At 39.5% G+C, this 14,674-nt stretch overlaps 1 protein-coding gene across 2 annotated transcripts in view; it reads left to right on the top strand.

The window, feature by feature from the left end:
- ST6GALNAC3 (ST6 N-acetylgalactosaminide alpha-2,6-sialyltransferase 3) overlaps positions 1 to 14,674 on the top strand; it is a 235,205-nt gene that overhangs the window by 127,711 nt on the left and 92,820 nt on the right. The window lies entirely within an intron of this gene.

Genomic DNA, 14,674 nt, shown 5'->3' with positions numbered 1-14,674 from the left:
TTAAAACGGCAGGGAGCTCAGATTTTGATCAGAAACCAAGTGATTTCCTGGACACTTTTTATTTTTAAATATGATCATAATATGAATCCATTGTGCTTCTGCTGTTAAATGCTAATCTCTTTTGTGACCTGCTACGTAACAGTGAACATGCATCGTTCATATGTGTACATAACTCAGTACATGCGAGCAGTAGTAGGAGCTTGCTGGTATTCTATGGCAATTCTTGCATATGTGTGTATACATACATATATATATGTACACATTCACTAGATACATGCATGTACAGATTTGAAGTGACATGCAGTAGGGATAAATTCCATTTCCAGAGACTCTAGGCTGGAGAAACACCCAAGGAAGGATTTAAAACACCCAGGAACTGTAATAAATGCATTCTCAAGCATTTGTTTGACCCAGTGGATATACTGACCCTGCCACCTATAAGTTGCAGTGGTACAAAACATGCTAAGTGCATCCCCCAATCCACAGCACTGTAACATCTACTGGAGATGCTTCATGTCTGTGTTGAGGCATAAGAACTCACAAGTATGGTTTTGATCTGGGAAGTGAAAGGATTTGGCATGTGGCTGCCTGACCGCAGCCCTTCTGTGAGCTTCCATCATGGAAGGTATTCATCAGGAGGCTCATTTCATGTGTTCCGTAATGTTAGCACTGAGCAAGTTTCATTTGGTTTGTTTTAGGTTTTGTAAGTACTTTTCAACTGTGACAACACAGGGGAGCCCGACTGGCAGTAACTGCTGGGTCTTTATGAAGTACAGATATAATTTATTTGCTTTTAGTTTTTGTAACATCACCAACTGCTAAGGGAATTGATGTTTAATATGCTTCTAAATAAGTAAAATGAAAGTATGAATAAATAATGCCTAGTTTATTAGTCCAGGTGTTTTCAGCATTGCTGAATGTGATTTGATGACAGCCACCAGCACTAGCAGCAGTGAAAAAACAACAGATTTCCCTGTGATTATTATCATTATAATAAAATATAATTGAAAGATTACAAAATTGATTCTTTTAAAAATTAATGTTGCATGAGTAAGCAGGCTCTGTGACATTCAGATTTTTTTTTTTCAGTGTTATTTGGATGGAAAATGACTTGTTTTATTTCCTGGCGGAAAATTGCTGATTTTCAAATAATCTTGTTACTGAAAACAGTCCCAGAAGGTTACAGGAGACAACAGACCTGTGTCATTATGCCTTACCCTCTCCTGATGGGTTCAGAGAAAAGCCAGAAACAAAAGAAAGTGACATTCATTATTGAGAGAGCCTTGGGATAATCTGTTTGGCCAAGTAATTTTGAATGAAACTAGCAAAAGAATATTTGATTGCAAAGTGCACAGACTCCTTCCATCAATATGCAATTTTGTGGATCTATTTGTCCAAATGATTATTAACAGCAGTTGCTAAATTTGTGATGCTTTAAAACTTCTAAGGGCTGTGAAAACATTAATTAGTTAAATGGATGGAAGTTTACAAGAAAAAAACAACAGAACCAGAAGACCAAAGTCAGATGTAAGACAGCTTAAAGTGCAAAGTATTGAAAACAGCAGGAAACCTGAGGACTTGGAATAGCAATCATACGGCATCATCCGCCCCAATCAGGAAAGTGGAAACCACAAATTTATCTTTGATGATTTCCTGTAAATATGCTCTTTGAGGACAGATTACCCTGCCCACTGTTGTGGAAGAACTCAGAGTTACATCCCTTCTCACCACAACATATGGATCTCAGCACGCAGTGATTCTCCTTTGCTGAAGTCGCTCTTCAGGTAGAAATGTTTGAGGGAAAATGTGGTAAAACATTGTTGCAAAAATGCTGGTTAGCATCCTTCAAACCTGGCAGGAACCTTCTTAGATGTGCTGGAGCACTCCCACATCTGAGCAGTTGCATTCCTGTCACTTTCTGGTAGATAGTACTGCCCTTCAAAGAAAATTGCTAAATGGCTCTGCTACATCATTCATTCTTCATTTGCATTAGAAATGTCTTTAAGCAGTAATAGGATTATAGCCAAGAAGTGCCAGTGCTTTATCATACATTTATTTGCCTTAATATATAGAGGTGCGTATTTGAGACAGCATTTACTATTCTAGAGCTCATCATAAAAACCACTCTGAATAGGAGTGTTTAAGGGAATGACGACTCCAATTAATTCCCTTAGAATAGCATGACTGGAATCAGATGCAGTATTTCTCTTTTCATTAGGCATTTCTGCTTTGTTATGAGTGTTCTTATAGCATGAGATGAATTAAGTTAGCTAAAGAAATCCTAATGAAGTAGCCTACGGTAGGCTGCTATTTCTTTTACTCAGCATGGTGGAACGTTAGGTTTCTATGCTTTGGTTGTGGCACCGAGATGGTGTTAAAAGAAATAGATCCAAACTTTCATTTTGGGAAATGTGGAGAAGCTGTGCATGCTGTGTGCTGCAGACATCCTTTTACCTGCATAGTGAATTGAATAGTGTTACAGCTTTTTCAACCTCCTTCTTCCCCTGTTCCCACTGTCACCAAATCCCAGTAAATCCTCATCTGGTCTGAAGAGCAGATCTTTATTCTGGTTTTCAGTGTGTATGTTCCTCACTGGTGTCAGGAGGTCAGGCTTCATGTGGTGCTTCTGTTCCCAAATGGGACTGCTGCATGGGAGGAGCTGGTTTCTCTCTTCAAAGTGGTGAAGATGTTTTGATTAATTCTAGGAGATCTGAGTTAGAAAATAAATTTTGCCAGCGTTTTATTTATGTTTGCATTTCTTGGTCATCAATATCTACTGGTTATAATCAGTGAACATGGCACAAATAAAACATCTCCAAATCATTTCCTTGGGATGTGGAATTTTTCATTAATTGAAGAATAAGGGATTTTGTGGTAACATTGGTCTAAATCTCTTGTCCTGTTTTTCCTAAAAATGATCATGGAGTACTGTGTGACTGTTGGTGTTACAGGCATCTTAGCATTGTAAGTGGTAGTCGAGGCAGATAAAAGATGGCTGTACTGGGAACATACTGAAGGTTGAGTGTTTTCAGTGTATTTTATCCACATCTAAAAGCGATCTGCTGAAATATCACAGGAAAAAAAAAGGTGCATTTATGTATCAACATATTATATCTGAAGGAGAAAGCTTTGTTTGTAATGTTTTGGTCTCTCTTCCCATTCATTTCTTCTCAGGCTGACACAAAGCATGTTTTGAGAGAAATAATTTAGTGACGTGAGCATTCCCTGCCTTCTAAACCTACAGACAGCAGCTCATCTTGCATGCAGTCACCCATCCAGGAGTAATCACTTTCTGTCTCTGTAAACTGGAATCAGTCTGCTGGTCTGCACCCTTCACTCTGAAAATCATAGCTCATATGTAAATAGCTTGAATAATTTGAGTGCCCTTAAGAATGTCAGAGTAATGTCATATGTTAGAACCTACTAAAGCTTTTCCGACTCTGTGAGTCTGCATCAGTTCTAGTTCACTGTAACTCTGCTTTTTAAGGCTTTGGCTTCTTTCCTGGCAAAGATCACTGGTCCAAATCAAGTAAACTGGGCATTAACTGCTGCCAGGAGCTGGTGGAACCATCAACATGTACCACTTTGTCAAGTCTAAATTTGGCCTAAAATGTATGAAGTAAAGAATGGATATTGGAAGCCATGGTAGATGTTTATTATGTAGCAATATTTTAAAACATTTTTGGCAAATCTGTTACCACCCTGCATGGTTCACTCAGTGCTTTAACAATGAGACACCCAGAAGTGTAACTCAGTCTCTGATGTGTAAAAGCTATGAGTTGAAAGGAGTGGGAAGAAAGACAATGGAACATGCAGAGTCTCTGCTGAAAAACATCTGAGAAAATTCTGTTTAAAGCCTAAGTTACAATGTGCATACTTTTCTACTGAGGACCAAATCTATTGGTTTCAAATTAAAGGCTCACACAAGAGTTATCTCTGCTGTGTCTAATACGCAGTAATTGATTCTTCTACTTCCTAGGGGAGACATCACTATTCAAAGTACAATTGAATTCCAAAGTACCTTACAGTGCTATAGTGTAAAGTCATACCAGTCTATCGCTGAGGGAGACCAAGTGCTTTGCAAATGCATGGAGTAAGTGTAGACCCTTTTCATTGTTTAATGCTCTGTGGATGCTGAATAGCCTGGTCTGCAGCATTTCTTACCTTGTAGTTAACAGATTATTTTGTTTCTTACATTTCTGTGCATGGCAGCAGAACAGAATTCAGAATACTGTGTTTTCATTCATAGACTGGCTTCATTGGTTGTTTGTTAGGTTTTAAGTTTTCTTGTCTGATTCCTACCAAAAATGCCTGTAATTACCCATGTAGTATCAAGGGTGAAACAATAACCTGTTTATCATCACTGAATGCTTTTGGGGGGGAATAGGATTCTGCTAGATTATTGGCTTATCTGTTGAAAGAAAATATATTTGATCATGAGACCTGCCCCTTCAGGGGCTATAAAAATACTGGCTTTACAAAATCCATTTTTAGCACTATTAATGGCTATAACTTCACCCTTCAGTTCTACTAAAGAGTCTGGCTATAACTAACAAACTCTGTCTCTCTGTCTATAATGACAGTCCTGATAGTTTCAATAAAACTTCTTGCGCTCAGGGGAGAGATTTGGGAAAGAGCATCTCAGTGACATTCTTGCTATTCTCGTTACCATCACTACGTACTCAGAGCAATATATGTTTTAAAAATTGATTATGTATTTACAACGCAGATGAGAAATGTTTTTTTAATAGTGAGGAACTCCCAATGATGCAGCCTGTGATCTACAGCACTGAGTTGGTTTCTTAGATTTTAATGCTACAGAATGCAGTCATAAAAGTTTTAGACCCTTAATGTCATAGGGTGCAGCTTCTTGACACAGAATGTTAATGTTAAAGGAGAGAGCTGCTGAAGGCGAGAGCTCCAAAGCCAGTGAAAACCAACGGCTTAAACTGAACCTAGTTAGCTGACTGCATTCCTATACTTATCATTTAAGATCTAAAATATAGAGAACTTGCGTAAAATTGACTTGAGTTTGAGGTAATGGAGGTAGACTTGCAGTGTGGAGGGTAGGGGTGAAGGTATTTGGTCTGGATATTTCTGTTGCCTCTCCCTTCAGGCAGCTTTTCTTTCTGCGAAAAAAAAAAAAAAAATCATTCTGAAAGAGCCACCTAAGGATAGGTGAACTAACTTGTCTGCCCTTTCTCTGTTGACTAAAGGGAGTCTAAATGTCTGACCCACATACTAAGCACTTTGTTAGCTAAAGATGGGGAGGTGAACTGTAGTTATATGTCTCCTGGCTGTGCGTTACATCTTCTGACAGGTGTATGACTGAAAGTTAGTTTGCAACTTCATACTATTCTCTCTGGTTGCCTTCCAGTTGTGCTTAAGAACTATTTATTTCTGGCAATAGAAAACTGATCTGAAAATGAGTTCCATCCTAGAATGCAGGAGAAAAAATGACATGGAAAAGTGAGAGAAACAAAATGAATCCATTTATAGAAGTTTGGCAAGGTAGCTGGAGTGTCTTTTCCAAGTGTGTAGGAATTGTATCTATCCATGAGATTTGTTGTAGGAAACAGTGTTAAGAAATGTTAGCTGTTACACAGAAGTTCCAGAAGCACACTAGGTGTATTAGAGTTCACTTTGATAGGGAAATACCTTGAAGTATCTCATTGCTGGGGGACTACTGTCCAAAGTTGCCTGGAATCAATCCATTGCAAAAACTGAGTTTAGAAAAGGCAGAAATTGCTTTCTTCCAGTTTTGCAGTGACTGTGCTTAGCTCGGGCATTCAAGTTAACAGTATTGTGGGCTTAAATATGTGCATGCATATTTGGTGGTTTTAGTTGACTGCCTTTTCTTCTGAAATCGTTTTCTTCTGTAATTCAGCAACGAGAGTGAGTGCAGGTCTGTGCTTCTCCTGTAGCATACTGTCTTGGCCTTGTAATCTCACCCTGTGGGACCCACAGTGTTGGGCCAGGCTTGTCTGAAGGCTGTAGTAGGAGTCTGCTCTACAATTAAGATCACTGCTACTTAGTTCCCTTTGGGATGTGGGGCTGTGTACAGAGTTGGAAATCACAGAGGAAGTGAGATGGGGAAAAAGAGTCTTTTGTCACAGAGGTGTCAGGTACCTTCAGCTAGTGTAAGGCTGTATTTGCAATGCCTGCTCAGACCTGTGTCTCTCTGACCAACCTTTTGCAGCCAGGAGTGAATTAAGTTTACCGTCTGTCATGAGGCAATTCAGCACTAGATGTTACTATTCCACATGTTTCCTGCTGCTCACATGAGTCCTGGAGCTGCTAACGAGAGTGTGTCTACTGGGCAGGCTGGGCTATGGGAGTGTTGTGCAGTAAATCATGATGATGTTGCTTCCCGTGGCTCCTCATCACAGCCTTCACAGCAGAGCCAGTGCTGCCTCGTAGCAGCCTAGTGGATGGCAGCTGCTCCAGTACTTTGGTCATGCTGAATGCCCATCACCTTCTTTATAATTTTGGGAGCTCCGGTAGTGCTAGGATGGTTGGGTGGAGAGGATCCTGATCTAGAAGGCTGCCTTTCATTGCTCCATCTGTCCACAACTTCTTTAAAGCTGATTGAAAAGGCACTTACTCCCTTTGTGTGAATAACCTCAAGGAATCAGAGTCTAAGCTGTCAAAGTGAATAGTGTACAAGATGTGTCCTGCAGTCATAGCATGGATGCTGACATTGAGAAGATCTCAATGGCTTTTAGGGTCATGCAGGTGGCTGCAGCAACTCAGGAGAATGTTGAGCTGGTGGAAAGAATGCTAAGGATACCTGGCATGTGGCTACCAGGTGTTGAAAAGGTCTGTTCCTGTCTCCTTTGCAGAGCAGTACTGAGCTATGACCCTCTCAGTTTGGAGTTTGCCCATTCATCTGTGAGTGGAGCAAACATTAATTGTAGTTCATCGCTTCCATCTGGCACCAGTGTGGGGAGTGGAGACCCCTTCCTAATTTACGAAGAATTATATGCCTTCCTGCCATGCTGCTCTACTGAATAGTAGAACCCAAGGCTAGTTCTAAATGTAAAGATGCAGAATTTTTTCTCCACTGGTCTTCCCACAGACACATCCTTGGTTCCCTAGAGCTAGATGTTACCTGCAGAAATTAAGACCAGCAGTGCTTTAGTTAAAGCAATAGTACACCATCTGCAAAGCTGGAGATGCTCTGTGTGATACCCACAAAACTGGGTATCTGCCTGCTCTTTTACTTTCTCTTTAGTTGATAAAAATATGATTTCCCCCTCATTCGGAGGAAATTGGATTTCCACATAGCGGGGGAAAACAAATGCCGTTCAGTGCTGCTATCTGTGAATTGGGGCACCAGATGTCTTTTGAGCAGGTCCAGCATATTGTCTCACCATTTACAAGTCACTCTATTATGCTTCTATTTACTGTAGGCAATTATGCTTTGACCCAAAGACATAACCCTGGTGGAATTAAAAATCATGTGCTCTCTTCGTATAAAAAAGCTTAGTCTGAGTTTATGGGGAAGAAGTGTGGAGAATGAATCTAATGGGAAATTAGGTGGTAGTATTTGATGGCTGTAAATGTATTTATTTATAACAGTTAATCTAGGTGGAAATGAAGAAATAAGACGAAATAATTAACTTTACTATTTATAAAAGGGTCTCTTTTATCCATTGTGAAATGCAGCCACCTCTGGGATGAAATGCAATGGTTGCTAAACAGCATATAGCCATTTAAGAACAAAAGGAAAGAACAAATGTGTGTTGGCACAGAGTGGAAAAAGCATCATGGAAAGAAAATGTTTTCATGAAAATGTTGCCCCTGTTTTTGTTGGAAACGTATTTTTAACTGGCTCTTGTAATTATTCAAACTGGAATTTGGCTATAAAAGTGAAATGTCTCTTGCCTTGCAAGATGAACTCTGATAGTTTTAACAGCTCCAATGTAAAAAAAAAAAAAAAAAAAAAGCACTTACGTTACAGTAAGAAAGAACACTTGCTTTCCCAAAGATAAAGGGCTTTGCATCAGTGTTAGTGATGGCTTTACTGGAGTTACTGCAAACACAGAACAGTGCAAGTGTGGGAGGAATCCAGGCCATCGCTCCGGCAGCACTGGGACAGAGGTAAATGTGCTGCCTCCTAAATTAACAGCCCTTTTCATAAACCTGGGAATGAAGGAGTAATAACGAGGTTGGCTGGCTGTTGATGAATTCTCTAATCATGTGCTGTGTGTCCTAGAGCTCCAGTTAAACCTTTATATATCTCCAGAGAGAGAGGGAATGATACTGTAAAGAGCACTTTGCCAAATAAAATAGAAAGATCTGTGGGACTGTTGTGCTATTACAAATGTCAGCACAAAATTAGGAGTCAGTTTATATATATGAGATGTTTTCTGAGCATGTTGATTGAAGTTTACAGTGTATAACAGGAGACCTGTTGAAAGATAAACTATTACGCTGTCTGTGATACATGCACTCAAAAATTCTTCCATTTAAATTAGATCACCAGATTTAAGTACAATATATGCTATTTCTAATATAAGTATCACCCCTATATCAATCCACATTCAAGAAGCTTTATTTAACTCACGTGCAGACTGAAAGTTACAAGGAGACTGAGTCTTGAAAAACTGAAAAAAAGGCAGCAGAGTCATTTTAGTATCTTAGCATCGTTGATTAAATGTGTGAAGCTAACTAAGAAAATAATCTGCAAGGACAGATGTTGTGATAGCGGTCACGTCGTGTCATCGATTTATATTAAATGCAAGGGAAGTGAGAGAGAGAGACAACTTTGAAGATTTGCTTTTCATTATGGTATGAATTGATGTTCATCTACTAAAATGAAATAGGTTTGCATAAGAGTTACCACTGTCAAAAACTATTTGGAATTTCATTCTGTGCGGAGAAATTAAAATTTTGGGTGATTATGTGAAAGGCTTTATCTTTGAAGCGAGATTATAAAATTGGAGCTGTCCCCTGTTCATGGATCTTTAGATTAGGTGAAATTCCTACATATTGTTTGCTTTATGTCATCTCAAATGCTTTTCAGGTGACTTGCTGATTTCCTATCATATGAAATTCTAGAAACTATGGTGATGGAATAGGATCCTTGACATTTTGACTGCATGCGTAGGCATTCCAAGTTATAGGGCATACATGCGAGTTGGCCATCTGGATGTGTACCTTCGAGAAATGTTTATTTCAATTTATACAAGCTTTCTAATTGAGTACACTGGACAGATACACAATTAATTACATCATACAATACTGTCTGATCTGATAACAGCAGCAGAATGCTTGAAATTCAGAATCTCTTGACATTTTTTATTCATTTCCATAACAATCACCCACTCAGACCACTCAGTTTTGGAGGATAAAAAGACAGTGGTAAAGGACATGCTTAGCAGCAGCATGATTTCAACATCCTGGGTTCAATTAAAATGGAAGGCTATATTCTAAAATCACAAGATTGTCCTTTGAACCAGCAACTGCAGATGAACTTGTATGATCCCCTTTGGAATAAATTTCCCAGATAAGCTTAACTAAATCTTGGAGAGCAGAAGCAATTTTGAGGGGTCTCATGACTGTTAAATTTCACATCATCTGTATTTTACAGCATGTGAATAGGGCTAAGTGGTTGCTATAGGAATTATAGGCCTATTATTATAACTACATTATAGAAATAGAGGATTTGGCCATATTGCTTTATCCTCCTAGGAAAAACTGTTGGAACAATCAAACAGCAGAATTCACTGCAAGATCCTAATGGACATTGTAACTGTGGATCTGAGTGACCTGATCAGTGAAGAGCCGTCAGACTGTGAGGCACCACAGATAATGCATATGTAAGCAGGTGTGCATCTAAAGCTTTTAGACTGATATTGCAGTAGTTGCAGCTATCATCTGTTTTAAAAGAAGCAGTAAAACAACAAAATTACCAGAGTGATGACAGAATCAAGCAGTTTTGCATATATACAATCAGATGTTCAGATAAAAGCACAGAATGTGTGTGTTCTTCTGTGCGGTGTCCACTGAAATAAGTTTCCTCTTGAGAAAGGGTTTCCATATGTATAGTAACAAGTCCTGTATTTTTCACTGGCATGAAAGGTCAAACCATCAGACAGTTGTCTTACCTCCATTTTCCAACGTGTGTTGGTTTTTTTGCTTTTTGAACTTTGGTTCATTTGATGCAGAGAAAAAGACAAATATCTCCTGCATTTGCTTGATTGGGTTACTGTGCTGCAGATGGTAGGCCATCCTAGAAAATGGCCTTGCCACGTATTTAACATTCAGTAGCTTTCCTTTTTTCACTGTGAGGATGTGTGAGTTAAGGTTACTACTGCATTTTCCCCTGGACTCAGCAGTGGCTACGTGTGGGGCAGGCACAGGCCTACCCTGAAGAGTATCTTCATCTGTGCCAAAGGTTCAGCTTCTCGTGCTCCTCAGGCACGACTGTGCTAATACATTTGCATTTCCTCCTCCAAACTCACATCCCTTTCATCTTAACTGCAGCCTCCTGTAGGATTTGCTTTATTGGCTTGCAGCCAGCGCTGTGTCCTGTGAGGCTGAGGAAGGTGCAGCAAAGACAGTACAGCACAGCTGAGCACTTCAATCTAAACAGTGCAAACTTCCTCTGAAAAATATGTGCTTTTAATAGCTCTGAAAACACAGTGCCATCTTTGCTCTATTGGATGGACTGAAAAATTTGGAACGGGGCTCAGCCATCAATATATTTCACCAGTGGTAGCTTATTTCTTTTTATCAGCTCAGCTCTATTTAATGGCTGTGTACCCAGATGACAATTTAAGTAATGCTAGTCCATTACTTTTGAATTATGATCCAGAGACCTGATGGAAGAGAAGCTGAAGTGTTAAACCTTAGGAGGAGAAAATGCATCCATGTCTGTGGTCAAAAATGCATTTGAGAATGTACTGACATCCAGTGACAAGACTAACCACAAACAAACATGAAAGCAGACCACATTATTTTCGTTGACTTTGCCAAGCAAAATGTAAAGACCCATATAAGAGGCTTTAAAAAACAATCCTATTGTTTTCTCGATATCTTCAGATGCTCACTGTGGGACTGTAGCGCTGAGATACTGAATTGGCAGTGTTGCTTTAGCACTACTGGGGAAGCTTAGGGTAATTTTCCTTTCATACCTATCTTCTGTTGTTTTCCTTAATCTTTTTTTATTGTTTCTGATGATGATAGAGTCCTGTGGAAAGTGAAGACTAACTTCACAGACTCAAAAAAGCAGATCCTTTTCATGGACTGCATCTCAGTGCCTTACAGTGCCCACGTTTTCATTCTGATAATATTTTGAGCTTCTGCTTACCTGGTGTCAGTTGGGACAGAGTTGATTTTCTTCACTCTGTCTGGTGCGATGAGATGTTTTGGCTTTAGGATGAAAAAGCAATGAGTTATCAACACCACTGTTTCAGTTGTGGCTTGGAAATACGGCACAAAGCCAGGGGCATTTCAGCTTTCCAGCTTCTTGTACTGTTCTGCCAGGGGGCTGGAGAGGCTAAGAGCCAGGAGAGGACAGAACCAGGACACTGCTGGGACAACCCACTGTAATGTTTGTGTTTTGTTACAGCAAGGTCCATGTCTCTCTGAGGTTAGCATCTCACATCTGTATATAGAAACCTAAAATAAACTCATTCTTTTTCCACATAGGTGTGCAGTAGTTCCTGTATTCTAAAAATTACTTTTTCTTTGTGGTGCCATTCAAAAATAAGATGATAATTGGGGCAATAATTATACAATTGAATGCATTGATTACTACTGTCTGGTGCTGGGTACTGAGCAGAAATACACTTTTAAACATCTAAGCAATTAATTTGGAGATAACGTTTATTGATTGTTTAAAAAGTTCCTACAAGTCGATCTAAAATGTGACATCCAAAGATGCATTGTTACAAATACAATAGAGAGCTTTGTGCTGGATGTGCAGTGAATGTAATGCTTTTTGAGTGATGCCAATAGTGTTATTTATGTATCAAGTCACCTTTGACACATTTCCCCTGGAGGATTGAAACCATTGCAGATAAAACCTGGAAAATGCAGCCTTTGATAAGGAGCCCCAATGGGGAACTCTCTGGAGCTTTCTCTCCTTCCCCACAGGGCTCTGTCACTTCCAGCTATGCATCTGTGGTGCCCCTCTCCCTATGCAGGCTGGCACCATTCTGCCCCAGCCATCCGTCTCCTGGGTAATCTTTGCTTGTAGAGATGTTGGACACAGTTTAGAGAGGAGTGAGTGCACCTGTGGTACAATGACTTGCTGCACGAGTAGCAGTTAAAGTCTTGAAGTGTTAATGGGCAGCTTTGGAGAGCTGGCATCCTAAGTGCATGCAGCACACAAAACCTGAGGTTGTCTTATCTCCTCCTAAGGTGAGGGCTGTTCTGTAGCTACAGCAGAAGTGGGATTCATGAGTTCTCCAGAGAAGTTGGGTTAAGATTTCAACCTTTTCCTTCTCCTGCCTGAAGGGTTTCATTTGGATGTGTATTTCCTGTGCATTTAATTGACATAGCTAGCTGTGTTCCTGTACCAAAGAATAATTATTTGGGGGGATATCCATGTTTAGCCCAACATTACTTGTCAGAATCTATGTGCACAGCTGAGAGCAAAGTAACAGCATCAATCTCCACAGTGAGAATGAATATGGGGACATTAGAGCGCATATGGTGAGGATTTTTGACCTACGTTACTGTATGTAACTTTGGAGCTTAATTAATCAATTAGGATTAGTGCAGTTTGTAATCAAGTCCAAGAGTGATTGATGCATGCCGCATTAATTGCAACATTCTCATGAAGCATGTCATATACACAGTCATTTTACAGCTGGATTTCACATTGGGTTGCTCGTAAGCACTTAATGGCAGGAATATTTTAGATTTGCAATCAGGAAAATTGTATCGCACAATATGCTTTATATGTTGTACACCCTGCTTAGAAAATAACTCTACCAGCACTGATATTTCCTCTTGCTCCTCCCTCCTGGTTCGATAGTTGGCAAAGTAGCCCATTTTCAAAGGTTTTCTGTTGCTTTGGAACAAGAGGTATAATTAAATTGTATCCCAGTAGTGAAGGTTTCTAATGATGATGAGCTAAAACTAATTGTATTGATTTGTTTATTACTGGCTTAGGAAGCTCATCAAACAAATGGACTGAAACTATTTCCATATTCTTATCTATTTGGTAAATGAGAAACAAGTAACACTTCCATATGTCTGTTTCATGGTGTCATGGCATTAATACTAATTCTGAGCACAGGCAGGGAGATAATCCCTGGTACAGTGTATTTACAGCTGAGAAATGTCACATTTCTTTCCAGATTTGTTTCTTGAGATGAGAAAAATGAAAATATTTTCTTTCTTTTTTGATATAAACATTATTACTAATGAAGGTTTTCTAACTGCCAGAACTGAAGAGTCATGGGCTATGCCATGCCCGGAAAGCATAAAAGATTGGAACAGAAAGGAGACTGAAATTAAGCTCTTGCCTCCATGCATGTTAGTTCCTTGGCCTCTGTATTAAACAAAGCTGGATGAGTAATTTGAGCTAAAAACTTCTTTGAATATTCACTTTAATTTTAAGATTAATTTACTTTGGATTCTCACATTAACTCTGCAAACATTCAAGCAATCACATCTGGTAGAAATGTTTACGGAAAGTAAATTTTGACATTTCACGTATGAGATTTTTGTAGGATTGGGGTTTTCCTTTTGAATGTGCAAATTTGCATGCTAATGCTCATCCAGTGTTGGGCTGGGAGCAAGTCTGACCCACGTGAAAAACCACTAACCGTTGTTACAGGAATACTTAAAAATTCAGTACAGCTTAAATTCCTATTAGTAAGTATCTGTGATCAATTTTAGAGGAAAGGCTGTCCAAATTCATTGAAAGAGGTGCTGAACAAAAGCTATTAAAGCCCAAAGTGGTCGTTCATTGGCTTGAGTGTTTTTTAGATACATCTTCTCATGGAAGGGGCTGAGAAAGGCCATCTCCATGGAAAAACACGAAGTTAATTGAATAAATAGTTAGTTTAGCTGAATTTTGAATTTGATTGTGTTGAGGCTGGGAGAATGTGGATTCCCTCACACTGACATATTGACTCAGGCCTTGATTCACTCTTAGGGTAATCCAAGAGTAGTGGCTGGTGTAATCAGTGTAAAGACCAAGTCTGCTTCCAGTGGAAGGAAGAGAAAGCCTTTTGTTCTCTATCCTGGCTACCTCTAGTGAGAAGTGCTATTTACCCATGTAGAACCGTCTCACTCGTTTTTTGAAATACTGCTAGCTTCCTCTTGCACTCAGCTGCCGTGTTTTCAATTACAAACGTTCACCACATCTCACATCTCTTCTGTGCTGTAGCGTATGACACATTGTGGCAACTTTTGTTCAAGTAGCAGGTTTTGGTCCAAAGAGGATTCAATGAAGTTGGAGGCTGAATTACCCTTACATCCCCTGAGAAGCGGATCCTGTCAGCTCGGCAGAGCACTGCTCGAACTGTGCGCTGCGTATTATGTCCAGACTGTAGATAAGTTAATAACACTAGAGGCAGAGCTGAAGGTAGAGGGAATTATACACCGTAGTTATTAAACTTTGACCTTTTGGATGCTCTAAAATCATAGAACATTTTAAAATAGTTATTCTACATCCAGGATAGCATTAACAGGAGGGAAAACCTTCTCT

Source organism: Coturnix japonica, chromosome 11 (assembly GCF_054131305.1).
Source record: "Coturnix japonica strain WE chromosome 11, WE-NBRP24, whole genome shotgun sequence".
Classification (NCBI taxonomy): domain Eukaryota; kingdom Metazoa; phylum Chordata; class Aves; order Galliformes; family Phasianidae; genus Coturnix; species Coturnix japonica.
This window is presented reverse-complemented; position numbering and strand designations above follow the sequence as displayed.